Source organism: Odocoileus virginianus, chromosome X (genome assembly GCF_023699985.2).
Source record: "Odocoileus virginianus isolate 20LAN1187 ecotype Illinois chromosome X, Ovbor_1.2, whole genome shotgun sequence".
NCBI classification, from domain to species: domain Eukaryota; kingdom Metazoa; phylum Chordata; class Mammalia; order Artiodactyla; family Cervidae; genus Odocoileus; species Odocoileus virginianus.
In genome coordinates, this window is record NC_069708.1 from 3,840,821 (window position 1) to 3,860,605 (window position 19,785).

A 19,785-nucleotide genomic window follows, 5' to 3' on the forward strand; every position below is an offset into this window, starting at 1 on the left:
GGTCTTCTTGATCACTGCCTCCTGTGCAATGTCACGAACCTCCGTCCATAGTTCTTCAGGAATTCTATGAAAAATTCCACTTTGTGGAAAATTCTTAGAGAGATGGAAATACCTAACCACCTGACCTGCCTCCTGAGAAATCTGCATGCAGGTCAAGAAGAAACAGTTAGAACTGGACATGGAACAACAGACTGGTTCCAAATCACGAAAGGAGTACATCAAGGCTTTATATTGTCACCCTGCTTATTTAACTTATAAGCAGAGTACATCATGAGAAATGCTGGGCTGGATGAAGCACAAGCTGGAATCGAGATTGCCGGGCGAAATATCAGTAACCTCAGATATGCAGATGACACCACCCTTATGGCAGAAAGCAAAGAAGAATGAAAGAGCCTCTTGATGAAAGTGAAAGAGGAGAGTGAAAAAGTTGACTTAAAACTCAACATTCAGAAAACTAAGATCATGGCATCCGGTCCCATCACTTCATGGCAGATAGATAGGGAAATAATGGAAACAGTGACAGACTCTATTTTGGGGGGGCTCCAAAATCACTGCAGATGGTGACTGCAGTCATGAAATTAAGAGATGCTTGCTCCTTGGAAGAAAAGTTATGACCAACCTAGACAACATATTAAAAAGCAGAGGTATTACTTTGCCAACAAAGGTCTGTCTAGTCAAGGCTATGGTTTTTCCAGTAGTCATGTATGGATGGGAGAGTTGGACTATAAAGAAAGCTGAGTGCCGAAGAACTGATGCTTTTTAACTGTGGTGTTGGAGAAGACTCTTGAGAGTCCCTTAGACTGCAAGGAGATCTGACCAGTCTATCCTCAAGGAAATCAGTCCTGAATAGTCATTGGAAGGACTGATGCTGAAGCTGAAGCTCCAATACTCCACCTGATGCGAAGAAGTGACTCATTTGAAAAGATCCTGATGCTGGGGAAAGATTGAAGGCAGGAGGAGAGGGGAACAACAGAGAATGAGATGGTGGGATGACATCACCGACTCAATGGACATGAGTTTGAGTAGGTTCTGGGAGTTGGTGATGGACAGGGAGCCCTGGCGTGCTGCAGTCCATGGGGTTGCAAAGAGTCGGACATGACTGAGCGACTGAACTGAACTGAACTATCCTCTTTTGCAATATGCATAAAATAAACTTTTTTAATTGGCAAATATATTTGTGAATATTATGTTTACCATTATCATAACTAGCTGGTTAAAAGAAGTAGACTCACCTACACAGGTTACATCGAATATAGTTGAACTAGTTCTGAGATGCTCTATTAATAAACCATGAGTTTCAGGCAGAGATAGGGTAAGTCTTAACCAAAAACAACACCATTTTTTTTTAATTTTACAAAGAAGAAAACTATCTTACTTAAATGTGTGATTCTCTTCCATTCTATAGCTAGTATTAAAAAACACAAACAAAAATTAAAACATCCTTGTTTCCACTTACACCACTGTAACATTCTCTGATTGGGAAAGAAAAGAAATGAAAACAAACTAAAGACAAAATGAAAAAAAGCATGCTTCTCTCCTACATCCTATGTTCTAGGCACTCTGCTAGGTTCACATGCTAAAAAACCCCCAGGAGAAGTTTATCTTATTAAGTTTATTTTTTTATAGGAGGATACTGAAACTCAGAGAAGGCAGGTAATTTTCTCAAGGCCATATAGTGATAGGCCAGGATTCAGAACAGATCCTATTATATCAGATATCTGTATTATGTCCTCAATTTATCTTTTTCAAGAAAAGGCTGACAGGCAATATGGCTGAGTCATGCTAGAAGAGAACTCCTACCACTTCCTAGCTTTGTGAGCTTAAATAACTATGTCATTCGGCCGAGTGAGACTCAATTTCCTCTGACTAAAATAAAGAGATTATTCAAGGTTATCTCTAGAGCCCCCTTCAAAAACGGATTCTCTGACTTTAAACACTTTTGATTTCTACTCCCAGGACCAGTGCTATTTCCTTCTAGGTAGAAGAAAATTGGTCTACTTAGATGTTACTCTTTATTCCTGGTCTTCACTCATTTTTGTGATTTTATTTTTTGCTCATCCCTCAAGGTCACTGAAATAACACCTTCTCTGTTCAGCCTTCCCTGACTCTTTTCGGCTGAATTCAGATCTCTCTTATAGAACTCATCACACTGTACATTGCATGTGACATTTGTCTTTCTCCACTGCTAGACTTGAGTTCCTGAAGGGCAGAAACTGTGCCTTATTCATCCTTGGAGCCCCAATATCCCACAGTGCCTGGCACATAGTATGCAATGGATAAACCAAAGACAACTGGGTCAATGAATGATCTGTTTCCAGTTATACAGACTGCCAATTTAAAAGCTAGAGATGGGACCGCTATGATTATTTCTCATTACCCTCTATCTTATGTCCCCAGCCACCAAACAAGGGTGTGATTACAAAGTCCCAGCTTCGGCCTGATGTCAGTGGAGATGTCTACATTGTAAATTATGCCTCAGAGTTTTTCTGTACTGTAGGCAAAAAGCTAAGGGTTTTCATACTTCAATTGATAATGAGTCAGTCATTGGCTAAGGAATGTACAGAGGAGGTCTGTACATTCACTATAGGCACATCAAGCTGCCCCAGTAGCCTAAGAATAGTAGTCAAAGAAGATGCAGGGGCTGACCTTTAGATGAAAAACAGAGAGAAGCAAGTGATGGCTGTGAACACACAGAGGTCTGGGCTGAACTATGGCAGTTCCTGCTTCATTCGCTTTTCCTGTTCCACTTCCACTGGAAATAAATCTAGTAAAGTCAAGAGACACTGGCATTTGATTCCATATTCTATGCTCTGAAACATCAGCTCATACTGCTCTTTTCCTTTCCTAAGCCATTTTATATGCCTTAATTATCATGAAGTGCCCTGAATCATTTCAGTGGAAATGGTCTTCCATGTATAGACAGTGATACCAATTCATTTCATTTCTCAAACCCAGAAGACTTGTAATTCTGCCCTACATCCTCCAAATCATTCAATGCAGGGAATGTTATTGTCATTTTTACCTGCTTCAACTACAATATTGTGAAGCTATGTTTTATGCATGATCAATTGGATGTAGAACGCACTGCCATAGGTCATGTGTCCTAGATACCATGAAGCCTGCTGAAAACACATTATAAAAAGGAGCAAGTAGTCTGTTTCGGTAAAACCATAAGCAGGGATCAGAAATTCATCAAGAAATAGGGCTTTTAACTCCGGAGGTCTGGTGAGATTTCAGTAAAACTGTAAGCTTGACCATATATATCCATAATGTTACCCTCAGTACCTCATACTGTGCCTGGCACATAGTGGGTTTCAATGCACATTTCCAGAATCAATTACAATTTTGCCCACCTGAAATATTGTTCTGTGGTTTTATTTAAACTAGTTGTCAGCATGGAATGACTTCTGCATTCTCTCCTGGAAGTGGGTGAATTTCCATGGTGAGCAATTCCTCTATATACAGTTTGCAAATCATTTTGGGAACCTTCCAAATGAAAGGCACTGTATAAATATACCCTCCCACCAGCAGCCAGCCGGCTTTCCACCGGGATGTATTTGCATCGCTTATGTACATAGTGTTTCATTTGGGGCATTGCTTTTATTTTTATGGCCATAAAAGAAATATTCACAGTATGAACAATAATGTAAACTGCATTCAAGAAGATATATATTTGTATATTTCTATGATTCAAAACTTAGAAATCTGAAAGAAAAGCAGGCCTGGCATTTTTCTTTTCTATTGCTGTTTGCTTTTTTCATAACATTCTTTATTATTTCTGAACTTTATGTGGTGGAATTCTGCTGAAATGCTCAAGTCTTTGTCTGTACATCATTTGAGAATATGTGGTGGTAGGTTCAGATGACTGTTGCTGGTAAAAGGCCTGAAAATGAAGGACGCTTGATTTTGCATTTATTCATGTCTATAATAATAGTTTGCTTTAGCGGTGTCTTTTTGTGGATGGAGTAATCTTTAAGGACAGAAAGAGAAAAGTAAGCAACCTTAGGTATAAAATACTTTCTAAGTAACTTAGCATGATAATGGGGACTTTCACAGATGGAAGAGACTTTGAAGAGACATATTTTAACCTTTTCAACAAAAGGGGGACTGATTTCATAGAACAATACTGGGGAGCTAGACTTTGAATTTATATCATACAAATAATGTTTAATGAACTTAGAAATAAATTGCCAACAGAGCTAACTCAAAACCTCTGTAAATTATGTATTTACATACACAGAATCTTCTGCATACAGAAGATGACTTGAATTGTAACTCCTTAATTTATATGTTTCTATAATTAATTAAATTTAAATGGAATGAAATATCCCACTCCAGACATATTTTCTAGATACTCTAGCCTTAAGGATTTTATTAAAAAGAGAAACTACTCTGAATATTCAGAGTATTTTTGTATACAAAAACATTAAAAAAGGTAGATGAAATAAAACTCTAGCTCACTTCATTGAGGAATGATGTGCAGTGTGAGAAATTAAATGTAGGCGAACAGTAGTTAAAGGTGGATGCAAAAAGAATTTGAATTTTCTGTGTCCACGTTGTGCTTTAAGAAATGCAAAAACAATAAGTGATTTTGGAAACCTTAGCCATTGGATAGGAACATTAGGAACTAACTTACTCAGGTTATTATTGGGGACTTATGAAGTAGGTGTTACTGTATTCTCCATCTCCTCGGTTAGAATATTATTGGAGTTAAACTCTAATTTCATACTTCCAGTAATACCAACTTTGTTTCATTAAAATGAATTTCTTATTTAAAATATATTGATAGTCTTCTTTTTTTTATTATTAGAAAATAAAACAGCAGTTCCTTCACCTGAGAAAAGCTATAAGCATGGAATGGATCTGCAGCCCATTTTTACTACAAACCCCATAATGCTTTGGATTATAGCCTACAATTCCCATACTGCAGCACCACTCTTTACTGTTAACCATCCTGTTCCTGGGGGGAGAAAAGAACAGAACATTTGAGAACTGTGTAACATGTAAGGATTTGGCTAGAATAGTAAATTATTGAGTTTTGTGTATTCTGAGATTTATTTGCCTTTTACTTTAGTAAAGAAAAAAAAACAGGTGTATATATGGATATGCACACTATTTTTTCATCCCGAATGTAATATCACTTTAATCACAAACAATGTGCCAAGGTATATACTTCCTATGTCAAAGTCTTTTTTTTTTTTTTTAATAACCATCCTTGAGTTGTGCAGTTTTTTTTTTTTTAACACCCTCCCCTTTGGAGGTAGGTCAGCTTTACTCAGATTTTAAAATAAAATCACAATACATTGTTTAATGTTCTAAACATCTGCAAATGAGAATTCAGTGAAGTAATTAAAATTCTTAATTAGATGCACCTTGCAGCTGCTGTTAGTCTTAAACGGCAATAATGCAGCTACATTGTGTTCTGACACTTATCTTCAGAAGAGTTAGAAAGAGAACTGAAGGGAGACAAGAGGAAAATGTTCCCACACAGTTCAAGACAGTTCGCACAAAGAGGATCCCATGGCAACAAACAGGGAGGCCCACAGTTGGCTCTGTAAGATCCAGGAATAGACAATGCCTCACCTCAGATTCAAACAAACACTTTCCTTCCCGGATCTGAAGAGAAAGCTCTCAAATTATCTCTTGCAAGAGGATGGAAATAGTCAACTGTTCGTTCGCACCTTTAATACACTTTTCAAAGCTTCTGGATGTTCTCTTCAGCCCATGTCAAGGTACTAATTCGAACTCTTGCTCTGTGTAGAGTAACAAACTGACTAACAAAAGTCTCACAAATAGAGGACTTGATTTTGGTACCACGTGGAGCTGGAGTAGACCCTGGCAACCGGTTCATTTCAACCTATCATTTTACAGACCAGGAAACCGAGGCCAAGAGAAATTAGAGTGATTCCCTCCGATAATTAGAGCTGCTTTGGAGTAGAAATTGGGCTTCCCTGGTGGCGCAGACGGTAAGGAATCGGCCTGCAATGTGGGAGAGCTGGTTTGGATCCCTGGGTGGGGAAGATCCCCTAGAGGAGGGCATGGCGACCCACTCCAGTATTCTCGTCTGGAGCATCCCATGGATAGAGGAACTTGGCGGGCTACAGTCCACGAGGTCGAAGAGTCGGACACGACTGAGCGGCTAAGTACAGCACAGGAATAGAAATTAGACTCAGATCTAGGATTTGAGCCTACAGCCCAGGACTTAGCCTTCTCAACTTTGCTTGAAGCAATTAAATTGTTAATTGTGGCCCCTCGCAATCCATTTGAAATCTCTTAAATGGGTCAGCTCAAGGACCACGAGAGACGGGGCTGAGAATGTGGGTCTCGTGCTAAGAGAGGCAGGCGTGCGTGCGTGACTGTTTAGTCACGTTTGCACACTGCGACGCCGTGAACCGGAGCCCGCCAGGCTCCTCTGTCCGTGGCATTCTCCAGGCAAGAATATTGGAGTTGTCATGCCCTCCTCCATGGGATCTTCCTGACCCAGGGATGCAACCATCACCTTTACCGCTGAGCCACCGGGGAAGCCTTCTGTGAGAGGAGGAGAATATACATCCCGTCCACCCCTGATTTTCAGTATATTTTGTATGCGAGCTTGTGTGGAAGAGCAGGGAAAAGTGAGCGGCTGGCACGGATGTCGTTAAGCTGAGTGAGTTAACCTCCTGGAAAACCACAGAACACTTGCCTACACACTTTAACCAGATCTTCCCTCAGCTCGAATTGGAAAGTTCATTATACTGCTCCTTCTTTTTAAAAAAACTACAGGTTGACCTCCCTATCTAGCCGCCCAGCCCTCTTTCCATCTCGCCTGTGCCCTGACTGAGTGTATCTTGCATTCGTTTAGTTCGCATTTGACCTAATATTTGCAAAGTTTCCCTTGATCTTCCCTTGGGATTTACTCCCCACATTAAGTGAAGACACAGTTCTTTAGGGTCAAGAATGCTTTGCCTGTTTAGTGTTCTATTTGGGGGTTTAGCCTGTTAAATCTTACATTACAAAAGCTTGTGAAATACCTTGTAGAGAACGGGTTAAGGTTTTCTGGAACCGGGGCTACAAGTGGCGTGTGGGAAAAGTTGAAGGGTGGCTAGGGGGAGGGGTTGTGACTGGAAGCCTTTAGCTCCCTGTCAGAACCTGACTCCGTGGTTGCAGTGTCAGACACATCCCTAGAGTCTTGCTACTCCAAGTGTGGTCCATAGACCAGCAGCATCATTATGGTCCATGGACCAGCTTATTATAAATGCAGACTGTCAGGCCTCACCCCAGACTTACTGAATCCAAATCTGCATTTTAACAAGCCACCCAGGTGATCAGGCCTCCGTTCTAGCTTGAGAAGTACAGAACTATATGTAATTATTCAATCCCAAGGTAATATAAAGGGCACAGATCTTCACCTGAGCAAATATCCTAATTTATTTGACCACTGCCTACTTTGTCCCTCTTCCCCATCACGTCTCGGTCTCCTAATCCGCAGCGAACTCTGTGACACCGCGGAGGGGAGGAGCATCCTCTTCCGTCGCCTCCTCTTCGCCCCGCCCCTCACCTCCTCCCGGAGATCCTGCTCCTCCCCAAACTGGAAAAGCAGAGAGGTGGAGAGTTTCTGCCTGACGGACTCACAATTTACATCCCAATGCGGGCAGAAGCACTTTGCAAACTGCCCTTTAGAAACAATTATCACCTTGCCGCCAGAGGTTCGGAGCCACCGCCTCGCACCCCGCTTCCGTTTAAAATCTGGCTTAAAGTGATTTAGACAATGGTTCTCTCTCTCTCTCTCTCTCTCTCTCTCTCTCTCTCTCTCTCTCTCTCTCTCTCTCTCTCTCTCTCTCTGTGTTTGAGAGAGCGAGCGATCGCTCGCAGTAACAAAATCACGTCTAAAGAGAAGTGATGGAAAGGAGGTTATTGTGACCGTGTCAGTTTAGGCTTCGATCTGTGTACCTTTCTGCTTCCTAGAGAAATGGAACCCTAATTCTAAGGTGGCTCATGCAAAACTGGGTGAGCGTCCGCAGTGGCCGGCCCGCTTTTGCCTGGAAGCACACCTTCTCGTTATTCGAGGCCTCTCAGGGTCCCTTCCTAAAGATTCCCAAGCTACGCTCCTTCTTCCTCAGTCTTCGGAAAACTAAAACTCTCAAAGCGGTGGCGTTCTGTGGATTGGCTAGTACTAAAATATCCATTGGGTGGCAGTAACACTATCCTCTTTATGACTTGCAGCAAACCAGAGAATGCATTCAATCAAATGAACCGATCTTGTAGAAACACTGGAATCATTTATGCATTGCAGTTTCTCTTTCTTGTTTTCGCTCCTTCTTCTCTGGGATATTTTGAGTGGATTGTGGCTATTAATCAAGATCTCGTGCTAGTCGTGGTTTCCTTGTCGTTTTCGCTCAGGATTAGCATCATTCAAGGCAAACGCAAAGCTGCTTCACGCCCCCCCACCACTCTTTTTTGAAAAATCATTTTTGGGGGCTGCTGAAGAGAGCTAGGACCCAGGAGACACCTTCCCAAACAGCAGGGGTTGTGTGCTTTCACATAGCAGTACTGTACAAGGAAAACCCCGTCGGATCGGTTATTGCGGGATACTTGTGAAATATACATAGGATTCTTTCATATGGCTGCATCCCGGATCTGGAAATTTTACTTGGGGACCAAGAGGATTTGAAAGGCTACGTGTATACAGAAGATTTGCAAGCAAGACTCCGGTTCTTGTCGTAGAGCTCACAGACTTCCTTACTTACCGGCCTTTTTCCTTCCTTCTTTTAAAAATTTTCTTCCCTCTTTTTCTGCCCTCTCCCCTCTCAGTCTCTCCTTTTCTATCTGCCTCTTCTTTTTTTCTCCTAGTTTTCTTTTTTCCCCTGCTCTGCACCTGGATTGTATCTTCACCAAACAATCGGGCACTTTGAGAACTAACTGGAGGCAGCCTTGTAGGGAAGAGCTGTATGGAATTATCTGCTTTTATGGTGAACTTGGCATTTGTGAATGGGTATCTTGTTCACGATATTAATTGCTAGCAAAAACAAGAAAAAGAGCACAGGAGTAAAACGTGGATTTTTCTGAATTCGCATTGTGATGACCAGCAATTACATTACCGACTGATATCCAGAGGAGAATAATTTGGAAGACTCTTGTGGGTAAGGTCATTTTATATATGCAAACCCATTCGTGGCGTGAGCAAACTTGGGCGTTTGTAATGGGAATGGGTGACTTGGATGATTGCTGCATCGCATAGATGGCTCTGATGTGGCCGTTATTGGCACTGAATGGAATAACTGCAGTTGGGTGTGTTGGTGTGTGTGTGCGTGTGTGTGTGTGTATGTGGGTCTGTATTCTGAGTGTAATTGAAAATAAATCAAAACATGACTCCCCCCCTCCAATTATTTTGATATGGAAGAGTGTCTTGAATTAATTCTGGGTAGACACTCTTTGTTTGGATACAATATTTGTGGCTCCTATATTCTGGAAGGGGTAGCAACCGTGAAAGGAACACTTACTAAAGAGCCCTATTTAAAAGGAAACGAGCTACTCTTTATTCATTAAAAGAAATATGTTTTCAACTCAGTGCAGCATTCTGCTGCATTTCACAGCCGCAATGGGACCAGGGACATCCCACTTGTCAAGTTCTTAAACTTTAAGGTGATAATCATTGTTAATTGTTCTCTAGGTAGTGATTATTGGAGATTATTAAGTACCCTGGGCTACTTTTTTATCTACGAGATCATCATTTGGAATTTAAAAAGAAAAGAAAAGGGAAAGCTGAAAATGATGACTAAAATAGAGAAGAATAGTGCAATGTTATTTTCAGTATCACCATAATGCTTTCTTTCTTAAGTTCAATTTGTCCAATAATATAATTATTTACCCAATACCCTGTATAGCTGAAGCTGCGACCCACGTGCAGGGGAGTCGAAGGTCTGGAAGCAGAGACCATCCTTTTATTGCAATGCAGCCAGCTTTGGAAATGCAGGCAATTACACACTTCCCTTAACCTTAAGTTGAGGATGTGTTCTATCTGCTACATCTATTTTACCCTTTCGGTAAAAAGTTAGAGACTAGAGCATGAAGGATGCTTAAGCATATTCTGCCTGGGAAATGGGATAAAAAAAATCAATATTGATGACGTGGTTCAGTGCACTGTACTGCAATGCTAAAGTCCCATATTCAGTACCTATGATGAGAGAATGGAGCATTTACATGTGTTATAAATCTCACCTGGTAGACTGATCTGAAGGGGAGGGGAGAAGATATGTGGATATGAAGGAAGATGGATGGAAGTCATGCATAATCGGTGATTATGTAACTTCATTACATCAGCGAGCTTCAGTCAACGATAGTGAGATGAAATGATTGTATAGAGAGAGGCTTCATCACTCTGTTAACTTTTGAAGGCTTGTAACAGCTTAACGGAGGAGGAGGAGGGCAGACAGAGATTAGCTCCAAGGGTCCCTCATCTCTGTGGCGAATTTAACATGAGTTTCCTCATAGTGAGTTTCTGAGGGACAGCAGATCATGTAAGCTTTAGAGCCGGACAGGAGCAATTTTAACCACACCCGTGGAGAGTCAAAATGAGTCCGCAATGTTTCACAAGTGCCCCATTGAGTAATTGGAGCTGATGATCCTAGCCAAGGTCATAGTTCTATACCCTGAGATTGGAATACATGACCCCAATTGAGTAGAAAGTTAAATCCATTGACATGAAGACTGTGAATGGAATGACTACTTGAGATCCTCTCTTTCATTTTTCCTGGTAGAGCTTGATGCAGATTTTGGTCTGGTGGTTCCCTCAATAAAAATGATTGCTTCCACAGTGTGTCAGAAATGAGTGTTTGGTACCTTTATCTCTGCCTTGACAGCCTGTTTCTGGGCCATTTTAACCCTCTGGGAAAAGAGAAGTAAAAACCTTCAGTGGTAATGATATCTTGTTAAATTAAAGAATAAATGGCAACGAATTCATTATTAATACAAATCCCAGAAAAAAAGAGCAATCCATTTTCAAGTTTTACTTACTGAATGGCTTGAAGGACATGTTGCAGCCGCCTGTGAGTTTTACCATGAGACAAGAGAAATGTGCTCTGCTCATGGTACAGAGGAGGGAACCCTGCAGGATAAAATGTCATTTTCCCTGATGTTTTATTTGGAGCCGTGATTTTCTTTAAGAGAAGAGACACGTCAGCTCCTTTCGGCCTTCTGCTATTTCAGGATCTGCTCTTTCCTCAATAGATTATAGATTCCCTCAAAATGAAACTCTGCTGAAATCTTAACCCTATTGAATTAAATCATCTTATCATCTAGTTGTGCGGTTTCCTATTTCCCTTTACATTTATTTTACCAAAAAAAAAAGAAGGCTAAATGACTTTTCTATCCTAGAGATGAGATGATTCTTTCTGTTTTTCCTCTGGAGTCAGGTGCAAGATGCACTAAGTAACTTTGAAAAGATCTGCTTACCCCAAATCAGAATGGTGGATTGGTGGGATGAAATTTGAGCTCTGAGATTTGAGATGACTTTCTTATTTCTGCAGGACATACCCAAATATTGATAAATTGTGCCAGTGGATTTGGAGGTTTGGGGTTTATATTGTGTAGGAAATTGGATGTGAAGTTAACTCCTGATTTCTTCCTTCAGGGGTCAGGGTAACTCTACGGCTGCCTCCAGGCTGCTCATCTCCAACTATGTGCAGAAATATAGTCTGCCTTGAGTTTTCCTGCACTTTATTTTAATATTTTATAAATGACTTCCTTAGCTGTTTTCTGACATAAACCACACGTATGTTACCAAAGAGGGCATATTCTAGAGGTCTTAGAAGCTCAGTAATGGATGGAAATAATGCTAGAAAGGAAAAAAAAACTCTTAAAAAAAAGACACTGGCTGTGAAACATACATATGCATGGAATTGCTCTCCTTTTACTTGAAGACTGCATATATTCACATTAGGAAAGATAGTTTCAATCATTTTGATGGTACTTTATAACCTGTTACTTTCTTTTGGATGAGGATTATGTAACTGAGGCAGGTTATGTCATTTTTCCTAAGTAACTCACAAATCAATAATAAAGAGCCTTGCTTAATAGGAAAGCATTTAAACATGAAGGCAGTGAATAGTTTAAAATATAATATTTATGTGTTTTATTGCCATTTTGTCAGCTCAAAGTGAGTAGTTAGATTAAATACATTCAAAAATAGGAGAAATATCATTTGCAAATATTAAAAGCACTAATTTTGTTTTCTGACCAGTTGCTTTAGCAAAGTCAGGAGATTTAGCTGGTAAGTGATCAGCTCAATTTAAAGAACAAAGTTAAAATGAATTTGCTTTACATTTGCAATGTGTGTGAACAAATCCTGTTATTGTTAAAAGGACAGACAAAACATTTTTCAGAACAACTGAACTTGGAGGATTAATTTAGGATTTCTATTTCAGAATCTTTTAGTATGCTTAATATAAACACTGAAGGTCTGGTGTGTACTTTGTCTTAAAACAGATATGATCTTTGGTGTTTGGCAAATCTCATGTTTTGATAAAGCAGGCTACTCTATAATTTGGGGCACCCAAAGCACCCAAACAAGTGTTGATTAATAAGATTTAAAAGTAGCCAGTGTTCTGGTAATGCTCGATTTATAAAGCATAATTATAATGGCACCATTTGGGCAGCTATGGTTAAGGCCATGTCAGCATTTTTATTATTAAATTCCAATCCTTTTTCCATTAGTTGTCTCAGGAATCTCAAAGAGGAAGGAGCTCAGCTCTCTGAAACATCCAGGTATTAGAGGATTCGGGGCTGAGTCAGAGGCCCTGAGTTGCTCTTGTCTTTTACTAGCCTTGTGACTTCTGATCCCGCATTTTCCCTCATTCAATCACTTAAAAACAATTGTTACATATTGCACTGAAGAAAGGAAATGTGCGTCTAAGTGCTTACCATCATGCTGTGCCTTAGAGATAGGTATAATCATTATTATTAGGGGTTCCCCAAAGTTGTATGAATTTAACAGTGTATTTTTTTCTCATGCCCTTATTGTGAATCTTTATAGATACTTTCTAGTCTCAGTTACAGTTATCTGGTAGGCAATAGCGTTCAGTAAGGAACACAGGCAAATTCAAAGCTTTCGTCGGTAAGTTTCACTCAGTATTCATTTTTTTCCACAGTACTCATATGGGAATATAGTTTTCCTAAGGAACTAAAAATAAAAGTTGCTTTTAAGTGTCTTTCAAAGAATGGTAACACAGGGTTTTGTGTGAGAGTGTTTTAAGCTGATGGCTTCTGTCGTCGTTCACGCTCTTGAGTACTCAGGTCTTTTTGTTTTGCGTACCAGGAATGTAAAACCAAGGTTCACCAACAAACTTGATGCTCCCACTTAAGTTGGGTCAACTGAGCAAAAAGCTACTCTCATGTATCGCTTTATTAACAAAAGCATAATGCATATGAATACTAAGCACAATAGAGAACACAAGAATTAAAAGATAATAGTTCTGTTCTGGAATTTGCTAGTTGCAATAATTACTAATGTTCTTTAGGGGGAGGCAATCCCCCATGTGTCACTGTTAACACTGCATTTCTTCAGTGTTCGGATAGCTTAATAGAAATATATTTACATATATGAAAATAGGGCATAGTTAGTGATATGACCTTCCATATGTGTTGTTAAGTGGTGATAATCAGGTTAAAGAGTAAGTTTTTATGTTTTTGTTTCAGGTAGAATTGGAAAGTGCAAAATTAACCCTGTAAATAAAAGTAAATCTACATGCACTTAAAGAACTTCCTGCTAGAGAGCAACCTCCTTTTCCTAACGTCCCAGTGTCTTGCTTGCGTTTTATGTTAAGGATTCCCAATATTTCTTTCAGATGAACTTGATTATGCCTGTTTCTCTGACTTCATTGATGCCTATAAATAGTAAGCCTTTTCTTGGTTTCCTATATTTTAAAAATGCATATTCCTGACCTCTTCCAGAAACACCAGATTTGCTCTAGCAGATTAACAAAGGAATGGTATAAGATTGTAGACAGGCTTGTTTATTTGACAGATTCTGCTAATCACCTTTCTAATACCCTTTTAATTTTCACCCAGAGAATGCTACCTGGGAGTATATTTCAGTGCAGAGAGCATTCCATTACAGGCCAACCACATGGCTCAAAGGAAGGATCTACCCTTGCTGCCTTCCCTGGCCATTGACTTACGATAAAAGATCCTTAATTGACATGATTTTCTGGTTTCCCTGTGTCAAAACAATATGCAGGTGCCGAAACTCAGATTCCTAAGGCTGTTAGCTTTACAGAAAGCATGACTGACCAGCCTGGTGTTGCTTTCCTATCACACCATCTGAAATTGCCAGGCAGCGAACTGTGAATAAAGCAGAGGGAAAAAGCAAAGCACTTTAATATTTTTCTCCTGAAAACCTGCACTTTCCTGTTTTCATGTTACCACATTAAAAGTAATCTTTTTCATGACAAGCTATTCCAAGGGTATGTTATTGTTACCATGTTCATATACTTATATATAGAATACAATAAATGGCACTAAATGAGCTATTTTGTTCATAAGTGAGATATATCTAGCAATATATATTTATGAGTAAAACTAGATTGTATTTTGGAATACTTCCTAAATCAGGAAATTGTGTGTGGAGTTTGGACTCAACAGAAAAATGAAATGGACTGGGAATTGTGATCATATAATTATAGACTTTCACTCTTTCAATATGTTTGTTAATTATGTAGCTTATACTTTATGTGAATTATATGAATAATCAAAAAATTATTCATATAGTGGTTTATTTTCTCATGGCCTAATCAAAGTGAGTTAATTGGTAGGTTCTCACCCTGTCAATGTTTACATGTAATACAACTGTGACTTAGTATAATGATCTTCATCATTTTTTGGTGTAAAGTTCTCCTCTTTTTGATTGCAAAAAAGTTGAAAGAATGCTTAATCATAGTTGTACTTTCAGTATCAGTTGATTGAGAAAATGCATAATAGTAATGACAATAAATTATTGCAAATATAAAGTTTTTAAAAATGAATTTGTGAATACTCACAACAGGGTCTACTTTTATCTTTGAAATATATTTATCTACACGGGAAGACTGGTGTCTCTGACAATTCTAAACCCCTTGGAATAACTCCTGTGGCCCTACTAAATAAAAGCCTATATGTCTAGAGCCAAAATACTTGCATTGCGTATGTACATGAATTATGTTTATCTTACATACAAAATGAAAGGCAGATGAATGTGGTGGTGGAATGTGTATCAAAGGAATTGAGTTTTGCTTGGATATACTTGGAGCACCTAATTTCCTAGAAACATACACTTAAAGTTCTAACACAGGGCTTTCCAGGTGGTGTAGTGGTAAAGAACCCACCTGCTAATATGAGAGATGCAAGAGGCACGGGTTTAATCCCTGGGTCAGGAAGACCCCCTGGAGAAGGAAATGGCAACCTACTCCAATATTCTTGCCTGGGAAATCCCATGGACAGAGGAGCCTAGCTGGCTACAGTCCATGGGGTCAAAAAAGTTGGACACGACTGAGCGTGCACTCACACACACACACATACATGAAGTTCTAACACAAGTAAATTTCACATTCAGACTTTACTATTCAACTATCAAAAATGCAAAATTGTTTGATATTACAAAAATATTTGCATTGAAACGTCTTTATTGCAGTCAAAATGAGAATGAGTTATTACGAACATAGCCAGAGGTGATTGCTATGGCCTCTTAGAAATCTAATGAAATTATATACAGTATAGGAATAAATAGGTGCACCATTATGTTGTTTTATCCGACAAGGAAATTGTGAACCAGAGGAATGGAGTTAGGTTTTCAAGATCTCACAATTCTTTGGTTCCCCCATGATGCATGATTCTGGTTTCTTCATATGACACAAGCTTTCAGTTGAGTATTTTAATTTCATAGCAGTAGGTCCTGGCATACGATTTTTTTTTTTTTTTTTGTAGTGTGCAGCATAAGAAAAACAGTTGTTCATGTTGAGGCTGATTTTCGTGTGTCTAATCTTTTAACTGACTTTGACTTGTGATCACTCACACGGCGCCCCTCACTCAGAATTTGTGGACTTTATTTTTCCTTTATGTGTGCTCTGCCATTCTTGACCTCGTTTGATCTCTGGAGACACAAAGCAGAAAGAGTTGAGAAAATAGGTCACTGGTGGGGCCTCCTTGTCTTTCCCATCCTGTCCTCTTTCAAATGAGCAGGAAATTGCTCCTTCTCTGGAGCCCCTCCTTTTTCCTGACTATCCTGTACTTTGACCTTGCACATCCCCGGCATTTAGAACAGCCACCATTCTTTGGGGTGTTGCATGTTGCCTTCTGGCTTTCGAAGTCCTCCACCAAGGGATCTTAGCAGAGTATCTTTTAGCCAGCTTTGATCTTACTTTGAAGAGATGGAATTTCACACTTCATTTTTTCATTAACAAGTTCCCTCTGCTTACACAGACCATGATGAACCAACTTGAGAATCATGAAGACAGTATTAATTTTTGATCAAATTTGCCAAGTTACCACCACACATCTACTAAGGGAAGGAGATAGAGTTGTGTGTGTGTGTGTGTGTGTGTGTGTGTGTGTTTGTGATTTTTGTTGAAATGTTTAGCATATGAATCCTATGCTAAAGGGAAAAGTTTGAAATGACAGGCTTTTCCCCTTCATGTTATAATAGTGCCTTTTGGAGAGAATACACCATTCATTTTTTTTCCAATCTAGAAAAAATGACTTCAGTAGACTGCATTTTAGATGACAAGGTGGAGAGGGGGCTGTGAAAGACATTCTTTTATTCTGGTTGGATCTTGTAGTGCCTTCCAGATGCCCATCGTACCTGTTTGAAGAAATGATACTGGCGATGAACACTGTGACATTCCCAGCCTCTCCATCAACTTTATTTCAGAAGGAACACAGCTAGGGGAGCGAAACACAGCAGTAAAAATGGAAAACTGAGAAACTTAGAATGATACCAAGTATTTTGTGTAAACAAAGCTTGGCATGCCAAGGGAGAAAATTTGAATGTAACAAATGAATCTGGTGATTCTCAGTGCTCGACTTTTGAATACCCCTGTTAAAGCCCCTAATTGTTCTCACCACGACAGAACTTCTGAATGGTACTCAAGAGGCTCCCAACTTCTGAGTGTGCAGAGTAAATGCATTCAAGGCGTCTCCAGGGGGTTTGGACTCTGCTGCTTTTCCTCGCCAGGGTTCTCCTCCAGGGCCCCTAATAGCACAGTCACCGAGCAAGCCGCTCTGTGTGCTTCTTGCCAGGAGGGAACAGCTGAGCTAAGCTCCAGGAGGCCGGGGCTTGTCTGTTTCATATTCTCAGGGCCCAGCACTGTGTATGGCGTGGTCATGAGTGCACCGGTGTTACATGGATGATTGCTGAAGCATTTAATGACAGCAGATCCATTTTAGACCACTGCTCTCCCAAACTCACACTGCATTGTAAACTGAGATCAAAACTGCTGAGAGAGGAAAGCAACAGATATTGAGAAGTAACAGAGTGCTCAGTCGCTTCTGTCGTCTCCAACTCTTTGGGAACCCATGGACTGTAGCCCGCCAGACTCGAGGGTTAATACTAAGTATTGAGTTAGCCAAAAAGTTTGCTTGGGTTTTTCTGTAAAATCTAGATTCTATAAGATGGAGTTTCTAACCTACAAATAGGAGTAGACAAAATGGCTGGGCTTCCTTCCTAGTTTCTCCCTCCTCCTTTCCTTTTTTCCTTCTTTCTACTTCCTTCTCCATCCTTTCCTTCGCCCTCCCTTCCTTCCATTCCTGCCATAGATATTTGAGTGCCTTCAATATGCAGAGCACTGTAAGAGAGCCTACAGCGATATAGGGGTGAGTGATGTCATACGTCTGGGCCCAAAGTAGCTTAATCAGGGGTAGGGGTGATAAACAAAATGCTATATAACTAGAATTCAAGGTTGTCTGTCTACTGTGTATACTTCTAAGAGAGGTGTCAAGTATGACACAGGCTCAAGAAAAAGTCAGAACACACGCACTTGCAGGAATTAGGAGACACTTGTTGAAGGAGGGGAGGTTGGCATTAGATTTGAAGGATTCTCATTGGTGTGGGAAAGATAGCACATTCCCGGTAGAGGGAAGATCAAGGACAAAGCTGTTGTCTTTAAAAAAAATGAAATAATGCCATTTGCAGCAACATGAATGGACCCAGAGATTGTCATACTGAGTGAAGTCAGTCAGATAGAGAAGGAGAAATATTGTATGACATCCCTTATATGTGAAATCTAAAATGAAATGATACATGGACTTTCCCTGGTTGGTCCAGTGGCTGGGACTTCACACTCCCAAGGCAGGGGGACCCTGAGTTCCATCCCTGGTCAGGGAAGGAACTAGATCCCATATGCTGCAACTAAGACCTACCTGGCACAGCCAAATAAATAAATAATATTTTTTAAAAAAGAAATGATACAAATGAACTTACTTAACAAAACAGAAACAGACCCAGGTACTTAGAGAACGAATCTGTGGTTACCAGTGGGCAAGGGTTGGGGAACAACAGGATAGGTAGTGTGGGATGGACATGTACACACTGTTACATTTAAAACAGAAACTCAGCAAGGACCTGTCATATAGCAGAAGGAACTCTGCTCAACGGTGATGTGGCAGCCTGGAGGGGAGGGGAGTTTGCAGGGGAGAATGGATACATATTATATGTATGGTTGTATCCCTTTGCTGTCTTCCTGAAACTATCACAACATTGTTAATCTGCTATCAGTTCAGTTCAGTCACTCAGTCGTGTCCGACTCTTCGTGACCCCATGAACTGCAGCACACCAGGCCTCCTTGTCCATCACAAACTCCCAGAGTTTACTCAAACTCATGTCCATCGAGTCAGTGATGCCATCCAGCCATCTCATCCTCTGTCTCCCCTTCTCCTCCTGCCCCCAATCTTTCCCAGCATCAGGGTCTTTTCAACTCTTCACATGAGGTGGCCAAAGTATTGGAGTTTCAGCTTCAGCATCAGTTCTTCCAATGAACACCCAGGACTTATCTCCTGCAGGATGGACTGGTTGGATCCCCTTGCAGTCCAAGGGACTCTCAAGAGTCTTCTCCAACACCATAGTTCAAAAGCATCAATTTTTCCGCACTTAGCTTTCTTCACAGTCCAACTCTATACCCCAATACAAATTGAAAAGATTTTTTTTTTAAATAAAAAAGAACAAAGCTGTTTGTAAGCAGGAGCAAGTAGAGTGTGCTTAATGAAGAACTCCTGTTCTACTTTTCTCAGGGAATGGGGTATGCAATGCAGAATGTAAGAAGACAAGGCAGGAGCCCCAAGTCTCCAGGTCTGGCAGGCAGGAGCCAAAGGAATCAGGTTTCATGAGCATAAGGAAAACAAAGCATTTTATGACCTACTTGGATTTATGCTTTAGAAAGAAGAGGAACAATTTCAGAATCTGTATCTCCAGGGTACCTTTGATTCTAAGTTTTGTGAATTTCCCAAGGATTCCTCCTGAATTCCACCTTCATTCTAAGTGACTTCATGTTGAACTTCTGCTCTCAAACAGCTGTACTGAGCTTTCTTCATTTCCTTTCTTTTCTCATAAGATCAAATCACTGTTGGCAGTGCTAGATAAATACAGAGACTGAAGTTTAGAATTACCACCGAAGGCAACATTCTTCAATGGGACTTACCTGTCCAAACTATCCTTGCTTAGTAGTATTAGAAAATTGCCACGCACCCTAGCAAAAATGCTATAGTTTAAATGTAACTCTTCAATGAGAATGTGCATAGTTTCCTTCTGTACAATGATGGCAACAGCAAAGTGACCCAAAAGGGCAA

The 19,785-nt window shown here is 40.1% G+C and overlaps 1 protein-coding gene across 1 annotated transcript in view; it reads left to right on the forward strand.

Moving 5' to 3' along the window:
• Positions 1 to 8,233: 8,233 nt before the first annotated feature.
• IL1RAPL1 (interleukin 1 receptor accessory protein like 1) overlaps positions 8,234 to 19,785 on the forward strand; it is a 1,388,178-nt gene continuing 1,376,626 nt past the window's right edge. The window contains exon 1 of the mRNA XM_020881599.2: positions 8,234 to 9,119. The gene's annotated coding sequence lies outside the window, so the exon portion shown is untranslated. The remainder of the gene's footprint in view (positions 9,120 to 19,785) is intronic.